Below are 23591 nucleotides of genomic sequence, written 5' to 3'. Positions count from 1 at the left end.
CAGGACAGAAACAGGACTGGAACAAGTGATGAGACACTGAGGCAAACTAGTATACACACGGTGTCGACCCAATTGCCAAGGCAAGGAAGTGCAGGCAGAAACTTCCTGATATACTGTGCTCAATCAGGACGCACCGCGGAGCCTGGTCCGCCTCTGGCCCTTTAAGAGGCCGGGCGGTCCGTGCACACGCACCTAGGGGCGGGGCCGATGCCACGGAGTACGTCGAGCTCCGTCGTGAGGCCTGGTACGTTGAGAAAGGCCCGGCGACCGCCGCCGCGGGACGCTGAGGCCTAGAAGAGCTTGCTGCAGTTGCAGGAGAGGCCGACCAGGGACTTGCCGAGGAGTTGGGAAGGTGAGCAGGCCCGTGCGCGGGCCGAGCGCGGACGGGACGCGCAACAGGTACTTCAGTCTGGGTCACGCAATATCAACAGAATGGAAAGGCATGGAGTACCACAACAAATATAGAGAACACAAGAGTGGTACATAAAAATAGATAACGATTGCAGCCAACCCCTGTTCCAGTAACAAAGATAGTGGAGGTGAGGGTTCCATTTAGGAGGGTCATGGAGATATTGAATTGGATTGTTGATGGCAGAGAAGCCAGAGTAGAAGCAGCAATTTTTTTCACACACAACGCTGGCAGTCAACTCCTGTCCCAGTAACAGAGATAGTGGAGGTGCATGTTCCATTTAGGCGGGGTAACAAGTGACACTGGCAGTGTCATGTGTGAAATAGAGATTGATGCTTCTACTCTGGCTTCCCTGTCATCACAAATCCAATTCAGTGTCTCCTTAATCCCCTAAATAGAACACACACCTGTAATATCTCTGTCACTGGGCAGGAGTTGGCTACCAGTCATATCTATTTTTATGTACCACTCTTGTGTTCTTTATATTTGTTCTCTCTATTTCACCTGCTACATCGAGTAGCTCCTCAGAAGGAGGAGAAACACCACTTCACTCTTCTTCTACTGGCCTCTCCATTTCACCACTCTGGTTCCAGACCTTTAGGGAGTGAAAAAAGAGCTCTGCCCCCCACTTTGTGGCTTCGGCCTGTCCTCTTGAGCGGGAGAACTTCTGCAGGGCCCCCACTCCCCTTGGAGGGTCCTTGGGCCACCCAGCCACAGGCTGCGTATATTACATACCCCACCTATACTGGTAAGGGCAGAGCAGAAAAGGGCAAAATCCTGCCAAAATTTCCCCCTTTTATACTTCCCTTAACATCCGATCATAGAACCCAAAACATTTAAGGAGACACATTCCACTTTCCCAGTTTCACATTATTCATTAAAAACGTGATCCTTCATATAGACGCCAACCAGTGATCAATCTATGGGTGCCATACCACAAAGCTAAAGAACATTTTCTCAACATGGTTAACACTAAACGCAGGGTGGTTTCCCCCACTCGGAATCTCTTGTAGGGAGACCAAGTTGCACCAAAATTGGAGTTTCCCTATACAATTAAAGGGAATTAAGAGATACCCAAGTTCATGTGACTTCTGTTTCAATTTCCCAAAAGACAATTTTACCAAACTGGTTTTAGCAAACCATTCAGATGATTTTCAGAAAAATCTCTCTCCCATTTGGTAGCCCTCTGTCCAGATAGATAGGCCTGTATGAAGGTTGGTATTAAGGGGGGGTCTTCTCTGACTACAAAACTATCTCCAGAATCTTCAACATCCTTTGGCCTAAAGCATTTCCTGATCCTCTGAAAGCTGAGAAAGCTCTACTATCTTTTAGGAAACAGTTGAAAGCATATCTTTTTAAACAAGCATTCTCCGACTACACGACATGATTAGGTTTTAACATTTTGATCTGTTTTTCAAGTTTTTACTTCTATTAGCCCAGTTTTATTTAGATACACAGTTGTGTAGTTCGGGACCCCCCATCACTGTGCAGCTGCCTCTGTCTAGGTTACTGGTGCTGTTATTGTTGTGATACATGTATTCGTTATATTATTAACCGTTATCGTTGTTTATTATGTGTATATTACTTGCAAACCACTTAGAACTTTGGATCGGTGGGTTCTAAATGTTTAAATAAATAAATAAATAAATAAATAAATAAATAGATAGATAGATAGATGGGATATCCTAAAGGAGTTTAAGTTTTCTGCATACTGAAGGAAGAAGTCTATTTCGATGCAGGTGCATAGCTACTAATGCTTCGCCAATTTCCTCTTAGCCATCCCTCTCTCTCTCAGATTCCTTTAACTACACTCTTCAGAAAAAATTCTGACTAGAATTTACTCTCTAGCCTGCTGCACCTCCTACTAGGCTGGATCATTTGATGGCACCAGGACAATCATTTTCACCATATCAATGATATACAGATTTCTATGGGCCAAAATGCACTTGTTCCTTCAGTTGAAAATCAGGACATGGAATGACATTGGTTTTCCTCCCAACCTATCTGATTACTCTGGGCAGACACCTTGTCTCCTAATCAGTAATCTGGTATGCTCTGATCTCTGTGGCATGCTCCTCCAATTCTGCGATTCCATCTGTAGGATCAGCATGCTACTGCGTGAAGGGTGTGTCCCTGTTTTCTTGACCAATTGATGAGGTTTAAAATCAAGACTTGGAGTGATGCTGATTCTTTACTGGATTTGTGATAGGAAGGCTCTGTTTGGCTCGTTGTCTGCGAAATTTAGAACTAATGAACTTACAAACTCCTGCAGCATTTTTAGTCTTGAAGTTTGCCATCTATACAGTGAGCAAGACATTACATTGATTGTGATTTGTCCATTTATGCAGATCATGGCAGGAGTATTTCTGGGATTTACCTTTCTCATGGCTTTGAAAGTATTTTTGGGAAGTATTATATTTGCTCTTTTGTTGATGAGATTTGTACATGACAATTTTTTGTACTTTGACTACTGTTTTAAAATAATGTTTGCAACCTACAATTATAAACTCTAGTGTAGTGTTTGCTTTTAAGAAAAATCTAGATTCTGTTTAATCACTTCAGTTTTGGTCTCCACCTTCAAAGGACGTGTGTGAGGCAGGAAGATCAAGATACACAAACAGGAGGTAAATCTAGGTCATCAGTGACTTATGAAACCAAGAAACAAGTTGCACCATGTCTGGATGACCTAGGCTGGAGTCAGTACAGCCACATTACCTGTTGCTTGCCAGAAGAGAATCAAACATGAAATGTTAGATTTATATACTCACATAAGATCAAGTTATGGGAAATGTTTGAGCCACATAATTTGCCAAATATTTGAAGATATCCTGTCCATGGCATGTTGGTTCATTCTGCAAAAAAAAAAAAAGATATTTGAATTGGCTTGTTAATTGGGTTTTTCAAGTCTATAGAAACTTAAACCTATGCATAAATTTTTGTACACCTCCAAATTTCACAGAATAAAGTTCATTGTACTTATTTGTTAAAAAAAAACATAGACATTCTCACATTTCCATAGTGTAAAATCCAGTTTTTCTAGATTCTTTCTCCAGCTGCGATGATTTGACAGAAATATTTATATTGCTGTGATTTAATGCCTCACCCGCCTGGATGAACCAACCCAGACCTGTACATTCATGCAGAAGGCCAACACCCCTGGTGAGTCATGATTCTTCACCTAGCAGCAGTCACCAAAATAAACAGATGAGGAACAGCCCGCACACTGGGCTTTCCTGATCAAAGGCCGCAGACTGTGGCACGCTGCAGAAGGATGAACAATTGCATAGAAAATATGCGCGAGCATATGCAAGAAAAAATGTTAATATATTACAAGCAGTAGTCCATTTGTTGTCTAGCTGTTCCTGTAAGCATACTGTGCCTTTGTTCACCTCTGACATTGAGCTGGCCCTATGCTTCTGCCCTAGCCTTACGAGTCCTATTGTGGAGTCTACTATCCAGTGGAGTCTACTATCCAGTGGAGCCAGTGGGGCTTGGACAGGTCGCGGGGGTCATGCACATCCACTTGGGTTGGGTCTGGAGGTGGGGCGGAAGCAGAAGGACATTGCCTTTTGCTTTTGTTTTCACCCCGTATTCACAGAAACATGTTAGAAATAGCCTGTTGATTTCACATTCTTTTCCATAGAAATAAAGGCCTGCAAAAAAAAAAAAAAGCTGTAGGTGATAACATTTATTGGTTTCTTGTTAGCATTCGCAAGAACCCACTGCAGATCTCAGTGTCCCTACTTCTGTTAAACATGACTCGCAGGGGTGGGGGGGGGGGGTTGCATTTGTGTGGAAACAGTGGCCAGATGTGAGATTCCGTGTTTAAGCGCTCGGCTGAAACTTTCTTTCATACGGAGGGTGAACAAGAGAAAATTCTCACAAAATTGTTCCCATATTAGGAAATGTACTTGTCGTGCTTCCATCTCAAGAGTGGTGCCGAGGTGTTCAGCCTCAGGGGGGGGCGACTTCTCTTCCTCGGCCTGCGCAGGAGGGAGCCTGTGCCCCAGTGGGGCCATCATCCTGGAGAGGGGGAAGAAATGAGAAGTGAAGACAAAATAATAGGATATGGAGCGCAGCTTAGCAGCCAACATAGCTTACTGCAGATATTTTCCACTCCTCCAGTGTATACTTAAGGTAGTTTTATTTAATCCTCTTTTCTCTCTCCCTAAACCATTTTCTATTACCAGAAAAAAAAAGTCAGCAGGAAAAAAAAGAGCTGGGCAAAACAATGTGTGAACTTGTGTTGAATTTTCAAACAAATCAAAAGCTTCAAAACTGCTGAGACCTGTTTTTCCTTGTACTGCAAGACACATCAGATGGGGGGGGGGGGGGCTGCCTGAGGGAGCTGCCCTGTGGCTGTCCTTGGATATAACAGTTGACTATGAACTGCCTTGACAATTAGGCACACCCTGTTGTCACTGGGTGTGCACATCAGTAACCACTTCTATCCCTGCATGGCAAAATGTTTTCATAAGTTACTGCATTCGTAGGGAATGCTGCATTCTTAGCTGTACTGGTTGAATGTTCAGCTTTTTAAGTGAATTTAGTATTCACTTGTATGGAAGAGATTTCAGATTGACAGCACAAGAACCAAAGGCCCAAATTTCTCCTCGGAACATGTGCAACACAGGCAGTGGAAGCGCAAGATTCCACACCTAGGCTTGGAATCTGACAGAAGTCAGCCACGATACATTGATCCACTTCTGCTTTTGCCCCATTGCATCTGTGAATTTGTAGTTCTAATTTCTTTTGACAGGACTACAAATTCATAGACGCTACAAGATTAAAAAAAAACCAGAACTGGATCAGCCTGTCAAGGTTGACTTGGGTCAAGTAGAAACCCTATCTCCACAGTGCTCTGGAGAGACCACCTGTAAGGGTGAGAGAGAGTAACTCAGTCCCCATGCCTGGCCTTTTTTTTGCATCTTTGCTGAGACTGACAACCATGGAGCCAGTTAGTACCAAATTATGATGATGGAGTTTGTTTCGACCCAATATTCGGTGCCACTTAGCCAGCATCTGAATCTTCGGCCACATTCAGCGTTCACCACTTAGACTGTTTACTATTTATTAGTTAGCCGGCTAAGTGGTGAGCTGGATGGGATGTAACAGGCAGGAGCTACTTATCTAGTTAACTGACAGGGTCATTCATTAAAATGCAATGGGCCATTATCGCATGCGTTAGAGCGTTATTGCACGTGATAAAGCCCTAATGCACGCAATAACTACCACAATGCGATGTTAAGATTTAAATTAGGGAAAGGGGCAGGGTTTGGGCATGATTAATAACATTTTGATGCCAGTACCGCTACAGGTGATAATGTTTTACACACAACTATGGTTAGCGCACACTAACGGGAATTAGTGTGCACTAATATGAACTACGAATTTTTCCGAAATTTTGGAAAAATTCAGTTCGTTTTTTTGTGCCCCCGAACCATAACGAATTAGACAAATTCATTTAAATTGTCTAATTTGTAAAAAACAAATGCACATGCCTAGTATTTTCTGCTTTTCTGTACAACTTTTGAGAGTGCTCAGCAATTAACGCCTGCTCTAAGCAGGCATTGATTCTTGAGCGTAAAAACGTGCGTTTTAGATGCACTTTTTTTTATTTTTTTGCATTGCAGGTGATTCACTAATAGCCTCAACATGCATTTGCATGTGATGAACACTATTAGTATCACTGTGCATTGGATGCGCGTTGTGTAGGCGCTAATCCCCTTATTGCGCCTACACAACCCACATCCAACTGCGGGTTAAACAGTGCACTCGGCTGAGCGCACTGTATTACATTGGCTCCTTATTTCTTTTGATAAATGTGTGACTTTAAATTTCCATTTAATTTATAATGTTACTGAAGCCAATTAATTATTTTATTCCTGATCCTTTCCAATTCTTGGGATAATTTTGGAGCTTCCTCTCAGAATTTGGTAGGATGATATTTCCCAATTTAGATTTCATGAGCTCCTATATTTCATACCTTAGTCCAGTTGTTCATGGTTCTTACTCCTTCTCCTTATTTTTCTGTTGGTACCTGAAGTGTACCTCCATGCTCTTCTCTTCAAAATCTTGATGATGTAAATGAGATTAACACCGGATGGGTGCCACATATCTTCTTCACACGCTCCTCTTTCCCCAGGAATGAACCTAAGTCCATTCCTCCACCAGGACTTATGATAGTCCACCCATGCTCTCTGGTTGAGAGACATCGCTCCTCTTAGATGAACCATACTAAACCCTTGGGCCTTTGGGTACTCAGGCAGGGTATAAAAATACATGTTGAAACAGGAACTAAGAACAGAAAAAAGGAGGGTAGAACAACTTCCTTCTCCAAAACCAAAATAGTTCCAAAAAGGCATCTTAAAGATACGCAAAGGCACCCTTTCTACTTTTCCATACTCAGGCTTCATCCTTAAGAGGCCCAAGGGACCTTCCTTAGGAAAACCAATACAACAGGAGTCAACATAGTGTCATGCTGCCCCTACCAGGGATAACTAAAAAGTACACACCCTAAAATGGTGACATGGGTTTACATACTCTGGTGATTCACCATTTCAGTCTCCCATATGGAGGAGCTAAATCCCACAATACTACTACATCTCTTGTCCTGTGATAATGGGACGTTCTTCTTAGCAGGAACCCTGTACATTCTCTACAATTGTTATTTGTAAATGAGACTGCAATTGTTGTTAGCTGTATAAAAATGAAGAAAAGAAGCCTTCCCCACTCTGTTCACACTCCTCAATGCACTAAAGACCTGACATTTAGCCAAATCAGTAAACCAAATGCAAGGCCATGGCACACAGACACATGCTCAAGGAGAAATGCTTTCGATCGACTCACCTCTTGACCTTTGCTAGCCAGCATTTACTCTTTTAGCGTTGGTTTTTTTTTTTATGCTCTCCTCTCTCTACATTGATTTGACCCCTAATTGTTTCAGTTTGTGACAAGCTTGTTTGCAAATACCTTATTCCGGGCTCTCAGAATATTTTTAAGTTCAGTTTGGTTTGTACGGTGCTGTTACAACATTATTTCATTTCCTGCTGGGTTGTGGTATACAATAAGAGAGAGAGAGAGAGAAAACAACACATGAAGGTCCATATTATTCATTTTATGTGTTTTATGAATTAGGCATGTTATCTGTATGCTGCCTTGGGTGAATGTTTACTAAATCAGAGAGGTGGGTTATAAATATGTTTAAATAAAAAAATAAATCAATAGATATATAAATGAAGATATATAAATCAGCAAGTTAGCTAAACAAAGAGGTGAATTTTAAAAGCCCGGAGCGCGCATCAGTTGGGGAATGCACGCACAAGTCGGGCTCGTGTGCGCCAACTCAATTTTATAAGCCACCCAGCTGTGCTTGTACCTCCCGCTGCGTGCATATCGGAAACGTTTTCAAAAAGCGCAGCGTGTGAGCGTGGTCTGGACAGGACATGGGCATTTCAGGGCGTAGCCAGGAGAAGGGCGCATAAGTACTTACGTGCCCGGGCACGAGCCCAGTTCCCTTGCCGCGTAAGTTTGCTTCTGCTAGGGAAGAGGTGTAAATTAAAAAATAAAAAGAAAGAGCCATTTCTCAGAGGTTTAAAGAATCTGGGTAACTGGGGGGGGGGGGGGAATGTAAGCTATTCATCCAAAGGGGTTTGGACCTAGCTGTTAACTGGGCAAACTGGTGAAACTAGCAATGGTGTGGCATAATGAGCATGACATCGGTGGGTCCTTAGTGCTGTGGCATGATTGGCGCAGCTTAGCGGATGAACCTGCTAGGCCCATGTCCTGCAGTGGGACAAGCTGGAGTTTCACCTACAATGCCTCTCTCCAATTGGTCCTGCTCTCCAGCCACCTCCTCTGCAGGTTGAGCCCTTGGGTTCTGGCGGCCGGCAGGGTCCCTGGGGTGGTCCAGCAGATGAGAGTCCAAGGGCAGAGTCAGGACTGGCAGCAGCAGACAGGAGATACTGAAGACAGGCCAGAGGTTGGGGTGGGCAGCAAACAGGAAGTAGTGGAGACAAGCCAAAGGTCAGAGCAAGAAAGGCATACTCCGATCCAAAGCGAAGGTCAGGTCAGGCAGCAAGCATGAAAGAGCAAGGTCCAAGGCAGAATCCGGAAGGTCAGGCCAAGGAAAGACAAGGGTCAGGCAAGACTGGATGGACAGGGCAAGGATGAGGCAAGGTTGAAACACGGAAGGAAGCAGGAACACGGCTGGAGAGCAGGAACAAAGACAACATGTGCTAAAGGCTCTGGGCATGACAGGAGACCTGGTTCTCATACATCTGATGCTCCTCTGAAGGAGACTTATGATGTCATCAGGGGGCGCCTGCAACTGCATTCCTGCCGTGGGCCCTTTAAGTGTCTGTCAGTTGGGCGCTTTGCATCTAGGGGAAGTCGGGGATGGTGGCATCTGCAGGCATTGTCAGCAGCGTTCAGCCCCAAAGAGAAATTGAAAGAACTAAAAAATAAAATGTCAGATCTATTTTAATTAATTTGTAACCTTTTATTAAAATCATCTGATGTACCTGAAGACTGGAAGATGGCCAATGTGACCCTTATATTTAAAAGGGGATCCAGGGGTGATCCGGGAAACTATAGACCGGTGAGCCTGACTTCAGTGCTGGGAAAAATCGTGGAAACTGTTATAAAGAATAAAATCACAAAACAATTAGATAGACATGGTTTGATGGGACACGGCCTGCATGGATTTACACAAGGGCAGTCTTGCCTCACAAATTACACAAGGGCAGTCTTGCCTCACAAATTAACTTTTAGAAAAAGACTTAAAACCTGGCTCTTTCACCAAGCCTTCGCCGACCCACCAGACAATCACTAGTTGTCCTTCACGCTTACCCGTTATGGTGATTATACTCACGAATGGACTCTGACTCTCCCAGGTTAAAGCACCATTAAGCTTTAACCCGTACGCCCTATGGTATCACTTCTTATTTATTTCCTGCCTTATCTTCTTTCCAGCTTGTTGCAAGCTTCCAAGTTCTCTTCCCTGTTGATTGTAACTTTGACTCATTCCTACCTACTGTTTATCTTTCGTTTACTTGAATAGTTACCCCAGTTTTATTCTTGTTAATTGTAAACCGATCCGATATGGTTATTTACTATGAAGGTCGGTATATAATACTGTTAAATAAATAAATAAAAATAAATTTTTGTGAACGCGTGAATAAACATGTGGACAAAGAAGAGCCAGTAGATGTAGTATATTTGGATTTTCAGAAGACGTTCGACAAAGTCCCACATGAGAGGCTTCTAAGAAAACTAAAACGTCATGGGATAGGAGACAATGACCTTTTGTGGATTACAAACTGGTTAAAAGACAGGAAACAAAGAGTAGGATTAAATGGTCAGTTTTCACAGTGGAAAAAGATAAAGGGCAGGATTTTTAAAAGGTTACGCGCGTAAATCCGCCTACGAGCGCATGTTATAAAATCGGGCGTACATGTGTGCGTGCGTGTGCACATGTACGCCACGCAGGCTCCTTTTAAAATCTACCCCAAACAGTGGAGTGCCTCAGGGATCTGTACTTGGACCGGTGCATTTTAATATATTTATAAATGATCTGGAAAGGGGTACGATGAGTGAGGTGATCAAATTTGCGGATAACACAAAATTATTCAGTGTAGTTAAATATCAAGCGGATTGTGATAAATTGTAGGAGGAGCTTGCAAGACTGGAAGATTGGGCTTGCAAATGGCAGATGAAATTTAATGTGGACAAGTGCAAGGTGTTGCATATAGGGAAAAATAACCCTTGCTGTAGTTACACAATATTAGGTTCTATCTTAGGAGTTACCACCCAGGAAAGAGACCTAGGCCTCATAGTGGAGAGTACAGTGAAATTGTTGGCCCAATGTGCTGGGGCAATCAAAAAAGCAAACAGAATGTTAGGAATTATTAGGAAGGGAATGGCATATAAAACGGAGGATGACATAATGCCTCTGTATTGCTCCATGGAAAGAACATAAGAAATTGCCATAAGATCAAGGATCCATCAAGCCCAACATCCTGTTTCTAACAGTGGCCAAATCAGGCTACAAGAACCTGTCTGCACCTTGAATACTGTGTTCAATTCTGGTCACCGCATCTCAAAAACAATATAGTTGCACTGGAGAAAGTACAGAGAAGGGCGACCAAAATGATAAGGGGCATGGAAAGGCTGCCCTATGAGGAAAGGCTAAAGACTTCTGATGGGGGAATATGATAGAGGTCTACAAAATCATGAAAGGACTTGAACAAGTTAATTTAATTCGGTTATCTCCTCTGTCAGATAATAGAAGAATCAGGGGGCACTCCATGAAGTTAGCAATTAGCTCATTTAAAACAAATAGAAGAAAATTCTTTTTCACTCAGCGCATAGTTCATCTCTGAAATTCTTTACCAGAGGATGTAGTTAGAGCAGTTAGTGTAACTGGGTTTAAAAAAGGTTTGGATAAGTTCCTAGAGGAAAAATCCATAAACTGCTGTTACGATAATTAATAAGCAAAGTAGCTTGTGATTTATCTAATGTTTGGGTACTTGCCAGGTACTTATGACTTGGATTGGCCACTGTTGGAAACAGGATACTGGGCTTGATTGACCTTTGGTCTGACCAGGTATGGCAATTTCTTATGTTCTTATATTCTTATATCTGGCTAAATGCTTCTGAATATGGACCTCAGCTGTCTCAGTTTGGACTTCCCTCAACTTCCTTAGCTGCATTTTTCTGAAATTGCAGCTTTGGAACAATTGATATTTGCACTCAAAAGACAGCTAGATACATATTATCTAACAAGCTTGGTGGAGAATCTCTCTGGGGAAAGCACCTTTAACAGGATGGAGAATATATGAACCTGGATGTCCTATCACGTGCTGTTTGGTATTGCTTTTGCAGTAATGTATGACGTGTTTTGGCATATTCATCAGTTTCTTGTATTTTCATGTTGTGCCTTACTAAATAGAAAGTTATTTTAAGAAATCTAGACGAGCAGCTCACAATAATTAGACATTTTGGGGATAATTTTCTAAGGCACTTACATGCATGAAACCCATTTTTATGTATATAAGTGGAAGTTTGCAAATAGCCCTGGTGGATATACACATAAAAGGACACATGGAACAAGATTTCATGCAGAATTTCAGACACATACTAAATAGGCATTTTGGGGGTGGAGATGGGGCGAGATTGGGATTTGATTTTTGACAGTATGTGTGTAAATCCACATGCACAAGTTACACCTACTCTCAGGTGTATATTTCTGCGTTTATGTCTTACAGGGTTACATACACACACACACACACACACACACGCGCGCGCAAGTTTTCAAAGTAAATTTTTGCACATAGAGACCCAGCAGACCCTTAGAAAGAAGAGGGAGCCAGGACTAGACAGCACACCTTGAAAGTCCTTGTGTGCCATATCTAAGTTGGTAAAGTGTTCAGTACATATAGGGATCCCATCATGTATGACTTGTGAAATAATCCCAATGCTCATCACGTATTAGTAGGAACTGTGCTTCCTCCATGTCTGTGAAGCAGCTCGTAATTAACTTTTCCTGTAAATAAAAGTCTGACCAGTTCAGATCCACATAGCTTTGGAGCTGTCCATTGTTATGCCAGATCCTGCCTACAGTAATTTGTGCTGCTACACATATGCCAAATACAATCAAAATAAGACATTAACATAGACTTGAAACCATGCAAATTACTGGAATATTTAACCAAATCATATGGTGGGTAAATCAAGTAAAAAAGGATGATATATAATTGTGATGCACTAGCCAAGTAAATGGTAGATTATGATCTGTGCATCACCAATCTGGATCAGTCCCTCCATATACAATGGAGCTAAACATTCACATGGGAGCATTTCAGCACAGCCAGCTCTTGTAGTCAGCCTTGCTGTGCCAAAGAGAAGTCAGCATACACAAGATCCATGAGATCACAGGGTGCCTCAACAATGAATGTTTCCCACAGTGCCCATCTTCCAGCCAACGAAAGATGTGCTTTTATGCAGGCGTGTACAATGTTTCTTACTATTTTCTTGGGGGATGAAATATTCCTATTAAGAGGGCAATTCTCAGAGTTATATACATGGGGGTAAATAGTGATTTACCTGAGTAAATTTGCTATCTGAAAATTGCCCCCCTTCAATCTGGTGAGAATTGAGTGCATGAACTTTTAGCTGTATTTGGGGGGAGACAGTCCTGGGGGCGTGTTTTCGAGTGGGATCAGAAAAAAACACGCACAGACTGAAACTTTCCGTTAAAATTCTGCCTGCACAAAAGCGCGTACTTTGCCTTTGAAATTTGGTACCATGTCCGTGAGTAAAATGCACCCAGGGGCTTTGCCCCAAGGCGGACAGTTTGAACCCTGTCCCCTATCTATGCTCGAGCTGCTTATGTGTTTTAAAGAAGTTGCTTGGAAAATGCAGCAGCTTATTAAGAGTAGTGAGGCGAGGGCCGGGACCTCTGATGATGAAGCTCTGTAATTACATCTCCAGTCATGCGGAAACTATACCATGGGAAACTTGTCTTTCATTTTCAATTGGAGCGATTATGGCTTCACTGCCAAATGTCTCACTCCCTTTAGATGCTGCATCTCTGCACTAATAGAGTTTGGCGCTTCTCAGTTTTGTTTAGTCAGGTGTGGTGCCCATCCCTGCCCTGAGGTGAATCGTGGTTTCAGTCAAAGCAGTGATGTAGAATGTATCATCTAGGGAGTTTCATGCAGTTCAAGGTGCCTGGGTCTAACCTTTTTCAAGAAGGGAAAGAATGGCCTCTAGTTAATGTGCAGTTAAAAAGGATACCACAGTCGACAGAGCTTTAGAGTAGCTAAATCAATCACCCTTTAAAGAGAATCTTCCCATTGAAAACCTTGTCGAACTTCGCCAGGGCAACAGTGCTGCAGGTTTAGATAGGATGGCACCGTTGAAACAGATTCAGATAAATTCAAGATGGAGAGCCTCCCCTTGATTTATACAAGAACTGTGGCTACAAAAAAAAAAAATAAAGTGGAGACGATTGGAACATATCCAACTAAAGTCAGAGCTACTAGATGACATAAAAAGCCTACAGATCACACTTACTGTATGTAGAAACGTTATGGCAGAACAATACCGTATGACCTATCTAGTCTGCCTATCCACCCAACTAATTCCGCTTTACAATTCCCATCATTCCCCCAGAAATGCCCTGTGTTTACCCCATGCCTTGTTGAATTCAGATACTCTTTTTATCTTCATCACCTCCACTGCGAGGCCGTTCCATGCATCCACCACCCCATCTCTGTAAAGAAATATTTCCTTAGATTACTCCTGAATCTACCCCCCTTTCACCTTCATCCCATTACCTCTCCTTCTAGAGCCTCCTTACAGTTGAAAGAGGCCTGACTCCTGTCCATGGAAACCTTGTTGGTATTTAAACGTTTCTATCATATCTTCCCTATCTGTAGATATAATATTGCTGTTAAGGAGGCAAAATGAATCATTTCACTTGTACATTTTTTCAAGATGTTAAATGACAAGGAATTATAAGGTAGTGAAGGAAAGGGGAAAGAGGAACTAAAACAGGAAGCTTCTTTAGGAGCAGCAGATTTTGCATCTTTTTTTGAGGAAAAAAAATTAATCACTTGAAATCTAACCTAGATGGGGGTAAATGGTAATAAATTAGGACTCCATAACAAAGAAAGCTAGAGACTGGAGTGAGGCTCTCAGGAGGCTGAGAGAAATCTAAAAGCTTCTAGGCCATCCGCTTCAGCTTTGAATCTTCATCCAGCCTGGTTGGAGTAAAACTTGTTCCATTTATAAAAATGATTAGGAATGCATCTTTACCAGCAAGACATATGCCAACGATTAAAATAAGTTTGATTCATCCAGTCTGGAAAAAAAAAGTAATACTGATCCAGGGCAAGTAGCTGATTTCAGACTTCTATCTAATCTTCAGTTTTAGCTAAGTGAACAGAATGGGTAGTAGTATTGCAACTGGGACAGTGGTTGGAGGAGGAAACATTTTTTCCATCCTCGTCAATCAGGACTTTGATTCAGCTTTGGGACCAAAACAGATCTTCTGATGTTAATGGATAATATGACGATGGCTGCATGCTGGGGTGGATTCTTTGGTTGTGATGTTGGATCTGTCCACTGTCTTCGATATCATCAACCACCTTATCCTTTTTAATGGATTTGTGGCCAGCTTTGTGGGAGACACCTCATCCCATACTCAGTCTTCTCACCACCCTGAATCCCTCACTCCACTACTTCCTCCCACCCCACCTTCCCCCCTCCCTTCCCTCATCCCCCCCACCTCTATTCCTAAATTACCTTACCAACAAGTCCCTAATCCTAAATTTATTTTATCAACAACACATTCATGTACATATGTTATTTTCTATAACCTCTTGTTATATCCTATAACCTTTTGTTCCATGTACCACTGTTATAATATGTTATAATTGTTTTGTTTTTTTTGGTTACCATGTTATAATGTAAAATAGGGCGGACTACGCCCTATTCTCTTGGTTATCTGGAAACCGATGTGATATCTCGATTGAATGTCGGTATATAAAAGAAATAAATAATAATAATAATAATAATATAATGGTTGAATTCTTAAAACAGCATTCCTAGACGATACGAGTAGAGAAGGATGAATCTATGGCCTAGAATGCTAACTGTGGAATACCTCAAGGCTCGATCTTGTTCCCACTTCTTTTTAACGTCTACATGCAACCTTTGGGTCATTTGATTAATAACCTGGGTTTAAATGCAGCAGTATTCAAATCTTGTGTGATATGGGGTTAGACCTAGCAAAAAATGACTCTGAGCTCATGGTATGTCTGGCGGAAGTTCAAAAATGGATGGGAGAGAATAAGCTATTTCTCAGTCTCCAAAAGACGGAGGTTTTATGGATTAGACGTCAGTGATGGGATTTCCTCCACCCTCATTGTGCTAAAACAGTCACTCCTTAGAATTAAAACTGAAGGCCAGACTCCTTGGGATGATTCAGGCCTAACAATGCAAAGTTAGGTAACTAATTTAGTGAAGCTGTATTTTTGACAGTTGTGATTAATTTGCAATCTTCATTCCTGTTTGACTAGAAAATACCTGAGAATGGTGATCAAGATTCTCACTTTTGGGTACCTGCACTGCTGTAATTCTTTATTGGTTAGGATAGGAAGCAGTTAGCAAGGCTCCAACTTATCCAAAATATGGCAGCATGTATACTTTTGGGTTTAAAGTTTTCTGACCATGTTGCTTAGAGTTTTTTGGAAAATTAAGCCGACCAATGGATTTAAATAAGTAAGTAAATGGAATAATCTGACCATTTCCCCCTCTTTGACCACAAAGTCTGCTGGTGCCTAGCAACTCCCAGAAATGATTTCTGCACTCAAACCAAAACAATTGGTGAACTCATAGGAAGCTTCTGAGGCACAGACTACAGATCAGCCTCAAGCCTCTGAGCACCTACAGTGATATTTGGCAACACTAATAATGTCAATGACAACAAAGACTTTTGTCCTCTGGTAGCCTATTGGATGGAAATACATTTGCCATGTGTAAATAAAGGAGGATCTATTTTGAATGTGCTCATGTGTGTGTGTGAGTGTGTCTCCTTCTTCTCTTCTTTCTCTCTCTGTTGGTCTCTCCATGCCTCCACTGTCCTGCATGTGCCCTGTGAACATTTTATTTGTATATTTGGGAGTGGGGGAAGGACTGGGGGGGATCCACTGGCTAGTCACTTGCCCCAAAGGGTTGCCCTTCTTTTCTGAGCTCGGTGCCTACAAAAACTGCTGTTCATTGTTAAACCTCAGAATGCCTATAGTGCTCCTTGGACTGATCAGCAATGATCCTAACAATCATGTTAATATTTTGAAGTCTGTCTATTATTTACACGCCTCTGTGAAAACGCCATACCTTGTACATTGTGAGGTGTGAAGCAAGGGTTGAGGAGACTCTGTGATGTGTAACTGCTTTGTTTGTTTGTTGATTTGTTTGTAGTGTGAATATGTGTATAAGATATCCTGGGAAAAAACGTGTGTGTTGGTTGTGCGTTAGTTTGCCAAAGAGAAGTGTGATCAAATGTATTCATCCTGAAGGACCTATGGGTACGGTTTTATAGTACACAAAAAAATTAATTAATTAAAAAAAAAAACCCTGATTATCCACCTATAATATAATCTAAGAAACACTGTGAATATATAAAGCACAAAATACTGTGCGTATGTGTGGCCAGTCATACAGGACGGCAGTGGAGTCCAAGGCTATTATTTACCCTTCTAAGACTATACGCCTGTTATAATCATAGCCCAAATATAGTGAGAAGGAGCTACAGGCAGAACAACTTCAGTCTACTGCTGACATCTGTAACTATAACTACTCGCTGTCTTGCGACAAGAGGCCAGCACTGCCTGCAACTCCAAGCTCCCCTTCGATTCTGTGGATTACTAAAGTGAAATCCCTAACAACCAGAAGCACTAGACATGGTGCAGCATTACCTTATTCTCCACTGTTCACCTCTGCAGGCAGGGCCAGTACTGGGATCAGCTTTTCTTGCACTCAGGGCAGATATTCAGTATTGTGTTCCCTCTCCCACCTCCAGCACAGCTCTGGCTAGCACAGTGCCCCCTTAGTCCCACCCACCTCCACGCCTTGCTCAGCAGCACCCAGTTCTCTCTTTCTCGCTCCCCTTCTTACTTGTTGTCCAGCAGCCTCTAACCCTCTCTTTCTCTTCCCCACTCCCTGCCCAGCAGCTCTCAGCCCCCCTTTCTCTGGTACCCTCTTACCCAGCAGCACCCAGCTCTCTCAAAAGAACATACGAACATGCCATACTGGGTCAGACCAAGGGTCCATCAAGCCCAGCATCCTGTTTCCAACAGAGGCCAATCCAGGCCACAAGAACCTGGCAAGTACCCAAAAACTAAGTCTATTCCATGTTACCGTTGCTAGTAATAGCAGTGGCTATTTTCCAAGTCAACTCAATTAATAGCAGGTAATGGACTTCTCCTCCAAGAACCCATCCAATTCTCTCTTAAACACAGCTATACTAACTGCACTAACCACATCCTCTGGCAACAAATTCCAGAGTTTAATTGTGCATTGAGTGAAAAAGAATTTTCTCCGATTAGTCTTAAATGTGCTACTTGCTAACTTCATGGAGTGCCCCCTAGTCCTTCTATTATCCGAAAGTGTAAATAACCGAGTCACATCTACTCGTTCAAGACCTCTCATGATTTTAAAGACCTCTATCATATCCCCCCTCAGTCGTCTCTTCTCCAAGCTGAACAGCCCTAACCTCTTCAGCCTTTCCTCACAGGGGAGCTGTTCCATCCCCTTTATCATTTTGGTTGCCCTTCTCTGTACCTTCTCCATCACAATTATATCTTTTTTGAGATGCGGTGACCAGAACTGTACACAGTATTCAAGGTGCGGTCTCACCATAGTGCGATACAGAGGTATTATGACATTTTCCGTTCTATTCACCATTTCCTTCCTAATAATTCCTAACATTTTATTTGCTTTTTTGACTGTCACAGCACACTGAACTGACAATTTCAAAGTATTATCCAGTATGATGCCTAGATCTCTTTCCTGGGTGATAGCTCCTAATATCAAATCTACTCCCACTACTCCCCCTTCTATCTGGCTCCTTCCTCCCTGCCCAGAAGCATCCACATCCCTTTATTTGGCCTCTCTCACTCTTGTCTATGCTCCCCTGTCCCTTCCCAAGTCCTCCATCATCTCATTTTCCTAATCAAAGACTCAGAGCTACCAGGCCAGAAATATTTCAGCTGCAATGCCAATACCAACAGGAGATAAATCAGCATGGGATCTGTGGCCCCAGACAAATGAAACCCATGATGGGGGGAAGTGGTACTGCAGGGCTCCCAGGCCCTGCACTGAGTTTGTCTCCTTTTGCTGCCATTGGGAGATTGTGAGGATGCTCGCTTGGGTGTGATATCCTGGGCAGAGTGCATTCGCCACTTTCCACCTCCCCGGCAAGTCTCTTCTATTTAGTATCAGCTCCTCTCCTCTCAGCGGGTGGCACCTTGCTAGCCCCTAGATACACTGACTGAATAAGTCCGTTTATTTCTCAGACTACTGTGTGGACTCCATATCCCTAACTAGAGCTCTTACGTTTTCCAAAGACAAGACCCCCTTCTTCTCAGTGGGCAACTTCTTAGGCAAGAGGTTTCTTCCGCCCTTCCGGGGAAACTCCGACTCTTACTGCAAAGTAATTTCGAGATGAGATTTTCTACTCTTACCTCCTCCTTCAGTCCCTTCTAGGACTCAGGCAAGATCCTCTCTCGTTCGTAGGAGAGATCCTGCTCCTTCCTCTGTTGTAGAGGAACCTACTAGAACCTCCTCTATGTTCACTAGGGGATCTCTCTTTCCCAAAAGGGACATTCCATTATGGCACACCAAGAAGGAGGCGCTCTTAGAAATGGAACATACCACGTCACGCCTCATTTTCACACAGCCCTGTTCTGAAATCACCTATTTTAGTGGGGAATCTAAGAGGTCCATACATGTGCATTAATATCCAGTTGTTATGCATATACAATCATGCACATACCTGAAGTTGGAAATGAAGGCATAAAGGATGCAGATTAGCAACAAACCCATTATGTGTGTACATTTTTTAAAAACGAAAGGCATGCACATAGTTTGCAAACTCACCTATATGCGTCCTTTCAGGCGGTTGAAAAGTCACATATGTGAATTCAGCTGATCTACTCTTTTAACTCCTTATATTACACAGAAATTCCAACTAAGCCTTTTGAAATGTACCTCTTAGTAACTGAAACAATTTATTTATTTCTTTTTCTTTTTTTTTTCTATACTGCCTATCATGAATCTAGGTGGTTTACAAATTTTACATACATAAAATTTTAAAATAAATAAAATGCAATACCAATTTATTTTATTTATTTATTTATTTTTAATTTTTATATACCGGAATTCCTGTATGCAATACAAATCAATCCGGTTTATAAGTAACGAAAAGGTTGCCCTGGTCTGGGAGGTTAGACTGGGGTTTTTTACATAGAACATTGAACAATAACAATCAACCATTGAACATTATTACAAGGAACAGTGAAAGTAATAATAGTATTTAACAAACAAATATTATTATTATAACATTATTCGTGTTTTGAGCTGAGTGTGTGTGCAATGCAAAACAGACACTTTTTAAATCACATATGATCTGTCTGCATATATGTAAGGGAGAGAGGACCAGGGATAATGCTGGGAGGGAGCATGAGAAGAGAGGAACAGGGATGGAGGGGAGGGAGAGGGGATAGAGGATGTTAGGGGAAGGAAAGGAGAGCTGAGCTGCTGTCATGCTGGGGGAGGGAGGGAGGACTGAGATAATATTGAAGAGGGTAAGGAACAGAGAACCTGGGATCATGCTGGCGGAAATGGAGAGAGAGGAAGGAGACACAAATGCATTTGCCTAGCCCGAGTGCTAAAATGCCTAGTTACAGCTTTGTGTGCTTAGCTTTACACGGGGGGGGGGGTCACATTAGCTGTATTTCATCAATGGTTTGAACCTATCAGTGTCTCTGCAGGTTTGTAGTGCAATTCTACATCACTCAGACATAGGAAACACTCTTAAATTGCTAAAGCTATTCTAGAGCACGCCTCTTGGGAAAATAGATTCCTTTCTGGTTTTGTGGCAATTACAGCCTGCAACAGTTTACCGCTATTATTAAATACCAAGCATATTTCATTTAAAATTTGTCATGACCTCTTCTTTTTCCTGAGTTCAGTACTTGTTGTCTTTGCTTTAATGTAGGGATCTGCTTGGGAATGACAGTGCCTTCATCAATGTGAACATCTCCCAGTCATCAGCCGTGCTTCCACGTGACGTATCTCATCACTGCACTGGGTTTTAGTTACCGCTCACAGTAGTTATGTTACGTAACAAATAACTTTTCTATGTAAAGAATTCAGTATCAGTAGCAATGTTACCCAGATAAATGGCTTTTGAAAATTGCCCTCATCTTGCTCTGTCCACCCTGCGTAGAACAATTCTGAGTGTGTAGGCAACTATGGAGGTTCCACGTCATTTCTCACAGTGCGTTACAGAATATCCTATCACCAGAGATCAGCAAGATTTAAAAAAAAAAAAAAAAACGTTAGCCCTCCCAAATCAAAAGGACTGAATGTAAAAAATAGGTAAATAAAGTACAGGAGGATATTTATGCCCTTTTCCTCCCTGATTTGTAACCCTCTCCTCCCCTTCCTCCTCAATCTCCACTGGCCCTGAGGGTTGGAAGGACATCTCTCCCGAGCCTATCCCTCAGTTATCGATCTCCGTGGCCAGCAGGTCTGCCACAGTGGTGACAGCCATCTTTCTGAGACTGAGCACGTCATGTCTGTATTGCCTTCCCTTTGACTGATCATTTTACCAGACTACAATTACATTTTCACTTCAGAAAATGCAAGAACTGTTTTTCACTGTGCACTGTATAAAATGTTTGTTTCAGGAGAAACTATTTGCAGAAATCTACATGGGGATATTATGTGGCATTTAACCTCTGTGTCCACAAAAATACAAGCACACAGGACCCAATTAAAGTTTTTAAGCCAGGCCAAGCTGTAAAGAATATTATCAGTTTCACTGAGTTTCTTGTTCTCCTGATTACTTCTGTTTAGTATGAGAAGGCAAAACAAGACAATTTAAAGCCAGTTCTACTTGTTCTGAGCAAGCTCAAGGTCATAGCAAAGACCTTGGGAATGGTTAGAAAAACTGCAGCAAAATGATAACATTGTTCACAAACGTATGATACCAACACCAAATATCTTGAAAATAAGAAGAACAGAAAGACTCAGCTCATGTTCCACTTTATCCTGCAGGAAAATTGTTAAAGAAGAGTACAATAACAAAATAAAACATAGAAACAGAGAAATGACGGCAGAAAAGGACCATATGATCCACCCAGTCTAACCAGCAAACGTACGCCAGTATCTGCTGCACTGTGCAGGTTACCCCCATGCTTATCAGTTCCCCAGACTGTAAAAGGCAGAGCCCTCATTGGATGCTGTTTGAATCCAATTTCCTTTACCCCTTACTGTGGAAGCAGAGAGCAATGTTGCAATAGCATCAACAGTATAAGGCTTATTGGTTAAGGGTAGTAACAGCCACATCAGCAAGTTACCCCCATGATTATTTGTTCCCCAAACTGTAAAAGTTAGGGTCCTCATTGATTGCTGTCTGAATTCAATTCCCCTTTTCCCACTGGTCCTCTTATTTTACATATCTTTTGAATGTTTGATTTTATTGTTATTAAACTGTGGTTATATAATGTTATTTGTACTTATCTTGATATTTAATCTTGCACTTCACCTTGAGCAATGGAAAGAAGGATTATAAATTAGATAAATAAATACCCAGACCCTGCAACATGGCCAGCACTTTACAGCCAAGAACAGTGTCATCAAGAAAGGAAGAGTTCAAAATCTCTTGTCCAAGTTTCATGAGTAATTTTGCAACAAATCATTATTTCTGCAAAATCTATCCTTAGAAGTTGATGTCCAATCTCATGGACAAAACAAAAATAAATGGTAAAATCTCATATTAAAAGGAAAATTAATGCAGAATCAATGGTTAAGTTCTAAAAAGTCCTATGAAGGTGCAAAAAAAGAACTTTTTATGTTTTACCCATCATTCACAATGCTGCTTCTACATTCGTTGCATTTTAGTGTAAATGATTTTACACATCTAGAATTCAATGTATCAACATGCACTAATGCGTTTGCAAGTATTAACACACATTAGAGGCTATAATGGACTATCCTGACTCTTGGCAGTTGCTTAAACCCTACTGGGACATCTTGCTGCTGGACTTCCCTTCCTGCCGATGGAGTGACATCATCAACAGGGCCGGTGCATATAAGGAGATATCCTGTGGCGCGCCGCCACCGGCGCACCAAAGTCGCGTGCCTAAGGGATACACCCCTAGGTTATAGCTTGATTTGGCCTGCTTTTGTGTTCTTTGACTTACTTTCCCTACTTCCGACAGCTTCATTACTTATTTCCTCAATATAGTTAAAAGGAAGGATCGGGTTCAGAAGTCTTCTGTTTCCCGACCCTCTTGACAACAAACTGTTCCTCAGATGCTGTTGAGTTCTTCAGAGCAAGTTTCTCAGGTGCATCCTTCATTGCTGACAACTTGAGTAGAGCAGTGGTTAATCAGCTTGAAGTTGTAACATCATCAAGCCCTGAGATTTGCTTTCGGTATTTGGCTAGCTGTGGAAGCTATCCATTTAGGCCCTGGATCTGTGCTTCAAGTCACAGTATCAGGTATGGAGGAACATCTTAATGGACAAGGTTTGGCCATGTTGGCTGAGTCCTGTTTGCAGAGACATGCAAATACAGGACAAGAGGATGTGTGGGAGGCAATTGTTCATTTCGAAAAGACTTAGTAAAAGGTTTAATGACTTTTCTATATCTATGGATTCAGTTAGAAATCAAGTTTCTACCCAGCAACTGTTTTGGAGGGATTTCAGGAGAAGCTAAAAATTTTGGAATCTCATAATCGAATAGCTCAGAGGTTTGTCTGTATGTGTTTCTGATTGTCACTTTATGAAATGTCATCTTGAAATCCTTGACAACTTATCTAGAATGCTTAACCTTCGTTTGCTCAATTTTCCTCTTACTCCCTTGATCTCCCCTAAACAACTTGTAAAATTTATGAAATAAAATTTAGGAATTACCAATGAGCATTTGCTTTCTTTTTCTAAATGTACTATTTTGTCTTATGTTTCTAAAACTTGTCTCTGCAATCCCTGCTGCTCCATCTGATGGCTTTAACTTAACAAATTTCCTTGAACAATCTAATGAAGTTATTAATGACCAAGCTACTCTTTTGATCTGTTGCATGTCGGAGGTTGACACAAATTTAATTATGAGGTTATTTTTTAGTAATAAGGACGCCTTGTTTAATTACAGGCTTGATGGCCTGTGGAGGGAACATCTTGCTGGGGCGAGGTGGATGTACCCTTGGGGGGTTATTGTGTTTGGCTTTTGGTAGCTCTGGTGAATTGTATGTTAATAAAGCTGCAACCTTTTTGACATTCCAATCAGCTGTTTTCGTGCATTATTTTCTTGGGATGGTGTATTTGTAAGGAACCGAGGGAGAGGTGCCATGAGTCCTGGTTGCCCATATTATGCTAGTAAAGTAATGCA

General features: G+C 41.9%; 1 long non-coding RNA gene across 2 annotated transcripts in view; it reads left to right on the top strand.

Moving 5' to 3' along the window:
- Positions 1-21482, top strand: part of LOC115088324 — a 64427-nt gene extending 42945 nt beyond the window's left edge. For both annotated transcript variants that reach the window (XR_003855748.1, XR_003855750.1), the window contains one exon: positions 20196-21482. This is a non-coding gene — a long non-coding RNA (uncharacterized LOC115088324). The remainder of the gene's footprint in view (positions 1-20195) is intronic.
- Positions 21483-23591: the final 2109 nt, after the last annotated feature.

This window comes from Rhinatrema bivittatum, chromosome 3, assembly GCF_901001135.1.
Source record: "Rhinatrema bivittatum chromosome 3, aRhiBiv1.1, whole genome shotgun sequence".
NCBI lineage: Eukaryota > Metazoa > Chordata > Amphibia > Gymnophiona > Rhinatrematidae > Rhinatrema > Rhinatrema bivittatum.
Note: the sequence above shows the minus strand (reverse complement) of the source record. Positions and strands in the feature narration are given on the sequence as shown.